Source organism: Rhopalosiphum padi, chromosome 1 (assembly GCF_020882245.1).
Source record: "Rhopalosiphum padi isolate XX-2018 chromosome 1, ASM2088224v1, whole genome shotgun sequence".
Lineage (NCBI taxonomy): Eukaryota > Metazoa > Arthropoda > Insecta > Hemiptera > Aphididae > Rhopalosiphum > Rhopalosiphum padi.
This window is the reverse complement of record NC_083597.1, coordinates 38,503,643-38,518,710: the sequence shown is the minus strand read 5'-3', so window position 1 is coordinate 38,518,710 and position 15,068 is coordinate 38,503,643. Positions and strand designations below refer to the sequence as shown.

General features: G+C 25.7%; 1 protein-coding gene across 2 annotated transcripts in view; it reads left to right on the top strand.

Moving 5' to 3' along the window:
- The window catches only part of LOC132931672 (cyclic nucleotide-gated cation channel subunit A), a 180,884-nt gene that overhangs the window by 54,411 nt on the left and 111,405 nt on the right, over positions 1-15,068 (top strand). The gene's annotated exons all lie outside the window — the stretch shown is intronic.

Genomic DNA, 15,068 nt, shown 5'->3' with positions numbered 1-15,068 from the left:
TATTATACAGGGTGTAACAGGACTTAAAAACAAATATAGTAACATTTGTAATGGAAATTTATCAAATAGTCTTGTTACACCTTATATACCTTGTATACCAATGAATTACTCTCGAAAAATCATGCCGACTATATTATGTTTTGTTATTACAATATTTGTATTCATTGAATCGGTAAAAAAGTGGTAATGTTACGTGTGATATACCTAATGTTTATTTTATTATATGTTCATCATAATTAATAATACACCTACATATTAGTGTTAATTAAATCCTTTGATTTATTATTTAAATAAATAAACTAATTTATTTTCAACGATTATTTAGAAAAATATACATTTAATTATTGAGTATATTTAATATACTTAGTATTACATTAAAGTACAATCAATGCTATAATATTAAAAAAAAAAAAAAAACGTAGGTATAAAATAATCTGTCCTGGATAATGTATAGCTCTTTCATTGTATCGTTCATATAATAGTATTTATGAGGTGTTTATATATTGATATAATAGTAATATGTTGCATCGTCATTTTATAGTTCAACGATAATTTACCTAAGTTGTGTCATTAACAACATTTGTATATACTTGCTGCCGCTGCTGTGTATTACTTACGTAGTTAAAAAAATAATAAATTGTCTTTACTCGTCATTATTATTATATAATTAGTAATTATTGTAGATATATAATATACTATTGTCAAATTGAAAAAGAAAATAAATAAAATGTATAGGAGTAGCCGGTTCAGATCTATCGCAATGTAAGTACAAATAGATAACTACCTACGGGAAGATCAAACGTAACAATACCACGGAAAAAAATGACTTACTATACGTTCTGAACGGAATAATTGCTAAATAAAGAAAGTTCTAGCTACCGTCGGGTAACATACAAAACTTCAATTTCAGCAGACTGTTAAATATAATGATATTTACCGTAATCGTAAGTCTGAAAACAATTAAACGAAAAAAAAAAAAACAATTATATGCCACGCGCTCTTGTATACAGTCATACATTACAATTGAACAACGCTTGTTTTTAAAGAAAATGCTTAAAACGTTTAAAAAAAAAAATAGTAAAAACACCGTATTATTACGTTTGTGAAACCGACAAAATATCACATTAATTTTCTGATAGTCCGTCCCTATGCAATTCTTATAATTCCGCAGAGCGTATTAATATTGTTTATTAAACTGCGTATAATATTTGACGTTGTGATTTGTGAATCAATACGACCTGATGTACTGCGTAGCCACCGTGTAACCACATTTTAGGTGTACGGTTTCAGCAGCATCTGTTGTTATATTATTATTATCACGTCAATACCGCGATCACCTCTCGCCGTCATCGCGCGACAGTGGAAAATTGAAATTTAAAAATTTCATTTTCGCGTCATCGCGGATATAAATACTTACGGCAATTCCATTATAGTATAATATTAACATAACCGTATTTTCCGTGATTCAGTATCTTAATGCCATACGATGTTTACCTCAAAAACCCTTCATATTATGTTATAAAAAAAAATACTATTAAAATAAAATAACAATAATGTGTCTGCGACATCAAAGATTGCGTTGTTAGTCGCGGTCCCTGTGTTATTCTTATAAAAAAGGGTAGTCATCAATCGAGATAAAAAATGGAAGCATCGAGTCAAGACGTTACAATTTACATAACGTTTTAAAATATTACATTAGTGCTGCTCGGTAGTTGTACACGATTTAAATTAAATAAATTGGATAAATAAACTAAAAACGTCGAGGACATAAAATATTATACTGTTATCGATAATAGTATGCTATCAATTTATATGTTAAATATGACAAATTGTTGATACCACGTCATGATTTTTACGTACAATTTTGTTGACATAATTTAGTCTAGCTGTTCATATATTTTCGTATTTAAATTTATTTTTCAATATTTTGCATGTTAAGAAAATCACTAAACAATGGATTTCAGTTACAATCAAATAAATAACATAACCTATATTCAGTTAATAACTATGTCATCATAATATAACACTGAAATATTTTAAATTTCTCCCTTTGTTTAATATCAAATCGACATCTGGAAGATAAATTTAATTAATATTTATATTTAAACTAAAATATAATGATTCTACTTATAACAGTACATAGTAAATCACTGTTCAGTATTTTATTGATCATACAGTTTACTATAATTATTATTAAATGCGACATCGAAAGGAAACCAATTAGTTTGTTCGTGAATATTTCCATTCGAACATAACTGATTTTAATAATGATGTAACGTTGTAACACAATATATTAACGAGTATCTATTTAAAATTTACAAAATTAATCAAATAATATTCATTGGTTTAAAATATACATAATATATTTACATTGTATGACCTACTTTATTGTGTCAATTTATTTTAAACGTAAACAAAATTAATTCTAAGGAAAATTTGCATCTAATTTGTGTACACCATGAGTACAGATGTAATGAAATGATATGTTTTAAGACATATATATCAATTATTTTTTTTTTATTATACGAATTTTTTTCAACTGAAATAAATACTTTCTATAATATTAACCACTTAAATTTTAATATAATTGAATCTATAATAAAATAATGTATTATCATTTATCATTTGCAATAATAAATACCAATTCATCGATTGTTTAATTGTACTCAATGATAGATGAGCACTAAGCATAAACTATGTATAAATCGCGCTCGTGGAAAAGTATAAATTCAAAATTTGATATGATAGACCACGAGATACATAATATATTATGTAGTGGTGCTCACCTTTGATTATATTTTATAACAGAAGTTCTATAATTTATGTTCACATAGTTTTTTACTTTATTAGACATACTTGGGATTAACTTTAAAAAAATAGTTAATATTTTAGAGTATTCATGGTAACTTTGAAGTTTAAAAATTTAAAAACGATTATGTTTTTAATTTATTTTCCTCTTTGAATGCTTTTAGTTTAACATTTTTGATAAAAAACATAATACTCAATAAATGATTTTTTTATTGTAGTCGTAACATGTAATCAAATATATAAACATTTTTTTGTTATGTAAGAAAATATAATTTAAGTTATTCATAGTAAAGAAATTTTTATTTATAGTTTATTATAACTAATACTTAAAAAAGTTATTAATTATACTATACCGATTCCATGTTTACCCATGTTAAGATATAAAAATACAATGCATCAATATCAATGTGTTGATAATACAATATTATAATACAATTTATGTTCGATATTAAATATTAAACTTAAAATTACCAATCGACGATAAAATACTAAAATATTATACTGTATTCGTACTAAATTTTAACTTTTTGTCTACCAATCATTGAGATTATATATAAAAGAAGTTTAAAGTATAATTTTTTTAAATCGTCATAATTTTTTTTTATTTATGGAATAATGAAAAAGAAAATAAATTTTATTTACTAAAAAAATATCTTAGTGTTATCAACAAATTGGTGGTAAATATATATTTATTAAAAGTAATATAAAAATTCCAAGTCATTTTTTTATTCACTTAGTTTAAATCGAGTATATACATGGTAAAACTAACACAAGTCAAGTAAGCATACTTGTATTTTGAATGCGAATAATTTTACATAATTTGAAGACTAAATTGAACTGGCTGAGCACTCACAAATAATTGTGCAATGAATTCACATGAACATATAACTGTTAAAGTGCAATGCTATACTGTTTTCGATAGAATCAAATTTAAATAATGAATAGCTTGTTTTATTTATTTTATTCATAAATAAGTAAAAGGTTTTAACGTATTATTCAAATATAATTAATTTTAGATTTTGTATGAAATAAGTAATATATAGTATTAATTTTCAGTAAGGGCGTTCATTATTTTTATAGTGTTTAGACTATTCGTAATAAGTTACTACTAACGTAGTATAATAAAATATTAAATTATTAACTATTTTTATCAGTAGAGAACTGCTTTCGAGCATCACTTTGGTTACAGTCAGAGATCTATAAATTAAATAAAATTGTATATTTATAGAAATAAACCAATAATAAAAATGATGTATTCATACTATTTCGATTTAAAATGAAAAAATCGTATTCCACATAGAATACTATACCTACAAAATGATTATTTATGATGTGTATGTTCAAAAATGAAATACAATTTTGAATTTTACTATTAATTTTACAATATCTACTGTTAGAGACGGAACTAGAAAAATTTTCAGTGGAAATTTTTTTTTTATTTTTCATAATTATTTATAGTTAAATTAACACAAGCAATTTTTTTTTTAAATTAAAACTTAAAATTTTTTAATTTGCACATTGTAGGGTTAAAAATGAACGGAATTTTGAGAATAAATATGGTAGGCCCTACTATGTATTTTAATCGGTTTAATCGACAATCACCAATATTAGCCTATTATCGTATTATAAGTGATTATTATATAATATTTCGATTAACTTTAAACATTTGATATAATATAATGTTTAAAAAAAAAATAAAACAATAACAATTAATGAAAGTAATTTAAATTAATCAGCTACTACATACTGCGTATGCTTACGATACATTTAGCACTAGTTTATAAATACTTTCTTTTCCTTTTTAAACCATTAAAAGTTGGCAGTTAGTCTAGTCGTCCGCTTTTGTAAACTATAGCCTCTTTCATTTTGAAATGCTCATCCTTAACGCTCAATATTATATATAGACGGTTGAATTTTATAGAGATCGACGAAAATATATTTAGAGAGATTCGCTGTTACATAATATTCGATGATAGTGTGAGATTATGTATTGAATAGAATCTTTTGTGCGTGCAACAATGAAATCCCGGCCTGTTCGTGAACGGACACTCGTGTTTCTACTGTGTACACATACATAGACACGTCATATACGTGTGTGTGTGTGTGTGTGTGTATACGTACGTGGGGGGTTAAGCAAAGGATGATTAAACGTGTGATACCTAATATAATCCTTTTTGGTAAATTAGTTTTGTACCATGTTATTGATTCAATGATTTAAGAGGTTTCCAGTCAATTACTGTGGTTTTTCATTAGTCCTTTTCATAATACCTTACTCACTGGAGTAATTATTATAACTCGGAGGAGGGTTTCCAGGGATTAGTGGTTTCTTTAGCAACGTGATTTATGAGGTTCAGTTAGACTATACACGCGTCTTTATCAATAAATAACGCGTATCGAATATTATTCAAAATGACTATGATTCGGAGATATTAATGAGTATATTATATAAGCACTAAGCGTCGTATTCATAATAATATATTTTTCCTGTTAGACATTATACTACACCAGTAATTATATCACCCATGACAGAAATGTTTACACCATTTTAAGATGAAATTTAAATAGTATTCGGTATTATGATAAATAGGTATTACATTTCGTTATGTATACTATACTATATTATGTACTACAAATAAATAATGGATATCTCATTTCTACTTAAATTAGTTATATTAACTAAATAATAGTTGATAGCCAATCAAAGTTTAAAAAAATATATGTTTTTATGTTATATCGTGAAGATAATTTGTTTTGTTAAAAAAATAGACGACAACCAACACATTAACAATGTTCATCACGTTTTACCAAAAGTTTGTAATATAATATTATGTAGTTTATTCGCACGAATTTGATAATATATAATATAATATTATATATTTTATAAATTTTATTTAATTTTCTCTGACCTAAACCATGTACTAGTTTATCGCCAATGGACGTAAAAACTCGTAAAACAAAACATACTTTCTAACACTTGTTGTTATTTTTCACAAATGACGCATCGATATTATGTACTTGGATTTTACAAATTTAATAAGTGTTCTCAGATTAAAAAGTACAAAATGTTTTTTATTTCATTATTTTTTTCTTAGGTCGTGATCACACTGTAAATTTAAAATTTAACGACCATCTGAAAAACGAATAACGTAATAAGGGTAGTGACCTTAAATTACAATTTTGTATATACCGCTTTTCGGTACTTCATGATCATAATGTAGCCCACAAAATGGTTATAACTGGCCGTGACACCGGTTTCATTACGGATAAAACTGCAAATAAAATATATTTATTGTTTTCTCGAGAAATGGCGCACGTTTTTCGATCCAATCGTGTTCAAAGCAATAACGATTACAAAATCGTGTGTACCCATCATAATACGATACGACTGTGTGGCTTTCGATCACGATCCACGTACAGGATTTTCGATCTCTGGATCGTATCGGCTCGGGAGTTACACGTCATTTGTGGACTATAATGTTCAGACCAATATAATATTTACGTAAAATATATGGACACAGGTTTCACTATCAAAATACTAACTGCGAATATCAAGTAAATAAAAACCCTGCGAGTTGCGGACACGAATATTTCCCTCCTTTACTTTTTCCAGTACTTAGGACAAGCTACGTATGAAGTAATTAGTAGGTGGGGCTAAAAACATTTGTGTCGTGCAAAAGATCAATCGTTAGTCTTAAAATGTTTTTCTTTTTTCATAAATATACTGTCACTATGAATTTTATGACAATTTATTTTTATTTTTAACAGCCCGTATAGATATTAATCTATTACTTTCACCCCTTAAATATTTCAACATTTGATTGTTGACGATTGCTCCCTTTCCGGTGGTTTTTTTCTCACTTTAAACAGTAGTACAATTCACAACTTTCTCGACGTCCGCAATCGTCCGCAAAACAACGATTGGAAACGTTTCCACAATTAGTATGTTAATTATGTTTTTGCGACTCGTATATCACCTTTTAAGGTTCTGTCTGCAACTCGCGTGGTTTTTATTACTTCGTCCGCAATTAGGAAATACCAGTGGACTCGGAGACTGTAGCGCAGGAATGAAAACAATATTTTAGCCGATATCCGCGGGTTAGGCGAGAACCGCCCGCGGTAGTGTGCATAACTGAAATTAGTATCAAAGGACTCCAATAATTTTATGTGTTTAAAAACATATATTATGAGTTAAATGTTATTAAACAATAAATATATATTATTCCACTGGATTTTTCTAAACGAAGTGTATTTTTTTTCGGAGCGTGTTCGCAACAAAATCACGTGCGGTAAATAATTTTAGTTTTTACGCAGGTATACGTTTTGCGGTTCATATTGACTACGCGTTATATTATACGTGACGGAGGTGACCGGAAAAAATAACCAATTCGGATGATCGTATAAAAGCAAATCCGCTCGCTCTTTTAATAATAGTCTGTGTGCCGGAAATAGTTGGAAAGTCGTCACTTCCGCGTTATATTATTGAACGCGACGATAACAGTATACATTATGGTTTGACCGCAGCCATTAGTTTTACCATTACGCGGGACGACCATGTGTCATTAAAGAGGTGGTGGTGTATGCTGCTGGTCGAGAAGTTTCTCACCGTTTCGGTTTTCGTGACAGCGTCGACAACGACGACTTCGACCACCTGCACCACACCGCACTACATCGCCCGCGGCGGTGAATTTGCTTGCGCACGACACTACTGCAGTGTACGCCATCGGACGCGTTTATAAATAATATGAAACATTGCGATTTTCTACATAATATTGCCACATATTATATACATTTATACATACACGTATGGTCGTATATGCATCATTATATTCTCCAAAACTTACACGAAACGCATAGCCAGTTGTTTTGCTCTACGTGATGGTTAAAGAGAAATGTTTCAGTCGTCGTGTCGAAATTGCACCCCAGATGTGTTTTTTACTTATTATCATTTTTTTTGTTTTTAACAACTTAAGCCTTAGTTATAACTACGCTTTATTTATTTATAGCATTGTATTAATCCGGGGGCATTATAGATCGACTAACTAGCCCTTGACAGGAACTATGCGTAGAGGTTTATAATTTATTTACTACGACATCCCAGGGTAAACTCAAACAATTTCATGGGTTTGTTTACTATAATAGATATTAATGATACATTATAAAAACAAAATCCAATAATCATTTAGCATGCATTGATCATTAATATGATATTATTAAAAAGAATTAAAAATTAAAGATATCTTTATTTATTTATTTATTTATTAAAACAGCCATATGATATAATAACTACAAAATATAAAATATAATATTTTAGTAACTTACTTTTCTCACATTTATGAATTAAGTAACCTAAAGCTAATTGTATGCAAAATACCAAATGGAATTAACTCGAAAATGTAAGAATATAACAAAAGCTATAAGTTGTTATTTTTATTTTTATTTGAACTCTTAAAAATTTGATGTAGTAAGGTACATATTTTTTTTTACAAGTAGTTAAAATAGTTTGAGTGTTTAAACTTTTCAAACATTATGACAAACTTGACTCCGTTAAAAATTTCAATGAATTTTTATCATTGCTGTTCTTTAATATATATATTATAATTACCATGACATCGTACCTACTAAAATTCAATGAGAAAATTTAAAGTTTTATTATAAAGAGTGTAATTTATGAAAATAAGTACATACTCAAATATACTGTTCCATGTCTGCTATATTATAATATATGTAATATTCTTAAAATTATAACGCTGTTTCTCCAATTTATAGAAAAAACCGACATTATTTCAATTGTTATATTTTTTAAAAGTATTTCATAAAAATCTTACATAAAATTAAATATAATATTTTAGTTCATTAAAAACAATAAATTCATGTTTGCGTATACTGTGTTAGTTGTGTACTGGTAATATTATTATAGCCTCGATTTGTTAAGCTCAGTATAAGATAGTATAGTACTATTATTTTATATTTTAAACTTTAACAAAGAAAAAGATCATAACACGAGAAATAAAAAAACCTCGTATCGTTGTACCTTTAAGTAATAACTTTAATTTTTTTTTTATATCATCTAAGATCTTCACAAAATAAGGTTAAATTTAATTTCAAATGTTCCTTTGGTTAAAAATATACATAGGATAATTTTATATTAACAAAAAAACTGAATATTTTTATCTACATTAGAATTTTCATAAAATACTTAATGTATACTATACAAGTTGTAGAAGTAATAAGAGATTATTATTCTTCGAATATTATTCATTTTCCAAACCTTTAAAGTACAATAAAATTGGTGATGGATTGAAATACATTTATGTGTTAACAGTTAATTTTTACAAGTGTCTTAAAATAACTTTTATTGGTTGTAACGAGTTTGTACATTTTATTTTAGATTATTTATGTGAATAAAAATAAGATAAAATATTTTTATGCCTTGTAACACGGCGACATGTTTAGGCAATTTCGGTACGTACATGTGTTGAGCATAATGTGTTATGTATAATGTTATGTATTATATAATATTTTTTTAGTAAAAAATAATAACAATAATAATGCTTTCACAATATAAAATCACTGATTTTATAACTATTTCAATATTATTATAATATAATACTACGAAAATGTAAAAATTTGAATAATTTTTAATGCTTATTATACTGTCCGGGTTGTATAAGTATTTGGCTAGTTGCGCGCGTATCTACGCGTGAACAATATCAACTAGAAATTAATATTTTTTATCTTTCGTTCTTAATATTCTTTGTAAATGTGTTTTTATATTGTAAATTACTTTTTAAATTTTTAGTCACAGTACAAATAAATTAATTTCTATTTGTATTTATTCCACATGGTTTAACAGATATGTCAAGACACCTGTAAAACTGTATTCCTAATAATATATATAATATTTTAATGCTTTAATTCTAAAAAGGCAGACAATATCGAATTAGTTTATCCTAATATACTAAAAATTTCCGCTTTATTTTTATTGTTTTATTTTTTTTATTTTTTGGTCTGAATTAAAGCCCTGGAACTCTGGAATAAATATATTTAAACTATTTAACAACGACTAAATAACGTGGCACGACGTAGTTTTTAAATCTGGAGATGTTTGTATTGGTTTTTTTTTTTTTTGGCTGATACAGCTCGTTAAATTACAATGACTATGCACGTATTCAAGAATATCACAATTGTTGACCTGATGCCAAATTCACGTGCTTGCTACTGAGAATTTTCTGTAAAAGAATATATCGTCCCCTTTTCGATATTTGCGCAAAAATACATTTTTATATCGCAGCATTATCATATTTCGCGCCCTATTATCTGCTGTCATATACAAACAGTTTATTCACTTGTCTCGCCAAGTGTCAGTAATATATATAAACTATACATATTATATTAGCTTCGAAAACATAAAAAGGAAGTAACAACTTTGTTTCGATATTTTGTAACTCTTATTTTCACGGGTACATAAATATTGCGCGATTTATAAATATTTATATGTAGATCAAATTGGTACTTTGCACAATTGAAATATAGTGTAAGCACATAGTCGAAACATTTACTTTTTAAAGTGTTATTTTTTTGAAAAAAAAATTCGATTAAATAATGAATGGTTAATATAAATTGTCACGTTGAACTAATAATGCGTATTATATTATAAACAATATTATTATACTATTTGAGAATATGTGCAAAATATATTGTAAAACTTTATAATTTTATGCCTAACAACTCAAAAAAAATTATGTGTCATAAATATTTCCGGTAAATGTTATATTTGTTAAAATTAAGATTTTTCTACGGGTACAATAATAATAATAATAATATGTATAACACAAGAAAACTATTAGAACAATTCCCATTATTGTTTATGTAAACCTGTATCAAATTAATGTAGAATATGCTGTTGTTAATTGTAATTTGTAGCAAAATACCTTGTGAAACGGTTTCAAGATATACAACTTAATAGCGACCATGTACATTTCTGTATAGTTTCATGTCATTTAAAGGTACATAATCGTTTATAATTTCGTAATAATAATTGAATGGGATAATGGTAAAAACAATTTTACATATTATGTTTAAAAACTAATAAAATAGAATAAATAAACGATAATACTGATTTATGTCCATGCGTTTTTTAAATACATACTACATTATAATTATTATAAATATATAAACCAATTATTTTCAATATACATTTTTACTAAAGCCAATATTCACGTACTTTTTTTAAAAGTGTTAAAACTGGATACTATTATAGTGAACATAATTTATAAAAATGAGTAAAATACCAAATTTTGTTTTATTATTTGGGAAGAAAGAATAAACTCAACTGATAATTAAATACACTTGGAAGAAAAATATTTTTTTTACGCATAATGCTTATGGTTGTAATTTTGGCGTTTCTTGATTTTTTTTTTTTGTGTAGAATACTTTTAATTGTTTTGATATCGATTGTAGTATAAGTGCGTGAAAATAAAAAAATCATAGTATTTCAATAAATTGTCATAGTAATACAATTTATTGTTTAAGTGTCAGTTTACTTAAAGTATGTTATTTATTATGTAGGTTAAAATATACGTCTACAGAGTAACTCGCAAACTGATAAACTTGGGTTGTATTCAATCAATAAAATTAATTTACATTTAATAACCTTTTACCACACGTGTTGTGTGTGTTATTATATTATAATAAACAGTATAATATAGGTTTTGACCAATGTTCCGTTCTCATGTTTGTCGTTTCTGATATCACGCAATAAACATATAGTTTGTGATTTACAGGAATAAAGCAATTTTCCTATGCCATATACAAACTATTGATATCGAACTTATATTGAGAGTGGTATAACGGTTGTCTGACCTTAATTTCAAAGGTTTATATTGTATAAGAGAAAATCGAATAACTGCAAAGTCGTTGCTTTCTTAATCCTAACACTCGATTATAAAGTGCATCACATCCGTAGATTTTTTTTATTTTCCTTGAAATATTAAAGTATCATTTTTTTTTTATAAACTACAACACTCTCGAATAAAACGATAAAATTTACATGGAATTGTTGACAATAAATAGTTATAAATGTTATAATTTAATGTTATTGTTAACAATACTACAACCACACAATTCTACAATAACCGATATTTTTTATACGATGTGTAGAGATAATATTTAGTTCATAAAAAATAAGTTATATTAGTAACTAATTATTTTTTTTTTAAACATTGCCTAACTGTATTATGATTGAGTGAATACACAATCGTATAGACAAATTTCGAAATAAAATAAAATATTTAAAAAAATGTATTTAATAATTAACTTTTGCGTGGCGTAGGTATTTGTGTGAGGTAATAATTTTATTATTCCATGGTGGTATACCATTATTATATTACATTAATTATAAATAAGCGTCAAATAAAGTGAATAATGTGTAGTCCTTGAATTATATTAATGTGAGAAATAACGTATCGGATTTACAATTATAAATATTATGTGATTGAAAATTATCTATTCGGCGACAACTTTTTTGGATATATAGAGCATAAAAAAGTTTCGTGTAGCACCTGTAAAATCATAATCGTTTTTGAACGCGATGATTTATCATCGCTTTCAAATTTAATATCACAACACATCAGTATGTCTCGTTCCTCCAGCTAAAGGAGACCAGTGTTGAACACCCGGTCTGATATCTGTAGTACAGTGTTCAACTATTTTTATTACTTTATTTTTTTTTATTATTCAATATGTACCACATAAATCTAAGAAATAAAACATGATGTTAAGCCGTTGGTTTATATATTGTTTACTATAAAATGTTAATGATGATACGTAAAATATACCTCGTAATATGTTTTAAAATGGTTAAACCATTTAACCATCAATGGTCACTTTTGCAATGTTTCATATACCATTGTATACTTACAAATATAATACGCAACAAACAATATTTGCATACCATAGAAATACCAACTTTAAATTGTATAATCAATGACAAAAAATAATACATTTTGTTGGTTTGTTTAAAATATAATTTTCTGATTTATTTTTTCTTATATTTTTTTTTTTGTGCGCAATATACATATAATAATTTTTTTTTTTAATTTGTTGAGTTATTTGCAATCTTAAAATTTAAATAGTATCAGGAGGATAATAATATAATGGTAAAGTGTTGTACTGGTGTACAAAGCACTTTTATTCCTAAGGGTTTTCAGTGGTTGTATGAAATAAACTTTATGGTTTTAAAATTCTTAAGCATTGGGAAATCTTTGATTTCATTTTGGGACTTCATAGATTAAATAATTCAATCACAAAATAAATATTCAATATTTACACTTAACGTAAAATGATTGCATTGATTACATATTTGAATATAGTTTTTCAAATATAAATTTATTTTACTTAAGATATTAACATTTTTTTTGTTCATGTTAAATAGTTTAAAAATTGCAACAAATCACTTTTTTTATTAGAAAATTAATAGATCAGTTAAAAGTTTTTATTGATCTACTGTTTTTGATTTATAAATCTATCAAAGTTATAATAATTTCTAATATACACATATGACAGAAATGTGTCTTAGTGTTCCTCTTTCCCGGTATTCACTAAATGGTAGAAGTTAACTCACAATAGTTCATTTTCTAACATACAGGTATTTTATTAAAATTTGAATACTGAACTGGACAAAGTCGTTTACATTTTAATATGTTAGTTAGCCGGTACATTTATCGTTATCATATAAGTTAATTTTACCTTATCAGAATATTCAAAGAAAAGTTCAACAATAGTCTAGTTTTATAAAGTTTTTATTACTTTAACTTTATTTAATGACATCTATTAATATTTTTTTTATTATTAAAAATTACTTATACAGTAAAAGTTCTTTAAGTTAAATGCCACGTAATAAAAAGCACTAAAGCATTTCAAATTTTACTATTTATGAAATAATTTTCCCCCAATGGCCACTGCTGTTGTTAAAGTTGGCTCGAAATAAAATATATATATTATGACTAAAAATTTATTTCCCCGACTTTTTAATTAAATATAACAAATAAAAAGTTTTGAGTAGGTATTTTTATATCAACTATAGATATGAATGAGTAAATCAAAATTATAATTTATTACACGTATTTTATGTAACTAATTATAATTTATATACATATTGTACAGTCAAGTAATATTTTTTTTTTATTCACGTTGTTCTCAACTATATAGTCTTGCCTTGAAGTTAATAATTTGTTAAAAAGTAAAAGAATTATTGGTAACAGAACTTACTAAATCTACTGTTGAAGTATTTAATATAGATTAATAATGAAATAAACTAGAATTTTAAATATTTTTTACACAATTATATTGATTAAATTATCTTATTAATGTATTTAGATCTAAAAATGTAGTATATAATAATAATAATAAAATATGTATGTAAAAATCTATAGTACAGATATACCTAATACAAATATAATTTATATTGGCCACATATTAGTTATTTAAAGTTGAATATTTTAATTATTTTATTATTTTATTAAAAGATATTTCATTTCTATACAATCGTAGCGTTTAAATTTCGGATTGTGCAACTAACAATCATAATTTTTCAAAACGTTTTGTGAATAATAATTTATTACATTTTTGAATAATTAATAATTATGCTATTTTAAAAGTGTAATACAATAAAATTAAAAATGTGTATAGCAGATTATTACCAGTTTTCTATAGGATTGTAATATTATTATTAGAGTTTAGACATATTTTTTTTAGCTATTAGTGTATTATATATACATATATATTCCTATTACCTATTATATTGATTATAAATTACATTGTGGTCCACCTATTACGTATTTTTCGTATGGCTATAATATTTGATTACTTGAACATGGGAAAACAAAAAGACAAGGTAGATCACTCTATTTGTATTTATACCTGCTTGGCCGTAATGGTAATACAATTTGGTACCGCTCTAAAATTTATGGTTCGTTAATCAGTTTTTGATACTTAACGATTTATTAGTATAATACAACAATCCATCTATTTTTGTAACATCGATATTGCAATTCAAATAGATACGTGCAATTTCCAATGGTTTTTAATATATTTTATGAAAGTTATAATGAATATTTTTATTTTTATTTATAATTTGGATGTTTAATATTAATATAACAATATTATATTATTACGTATTTTAGTACATCTTTTTACTTTTATTAGTATAATTTAATATTATAAAATATAACAATGCGACGAATTTGGATGTGATTATAAAT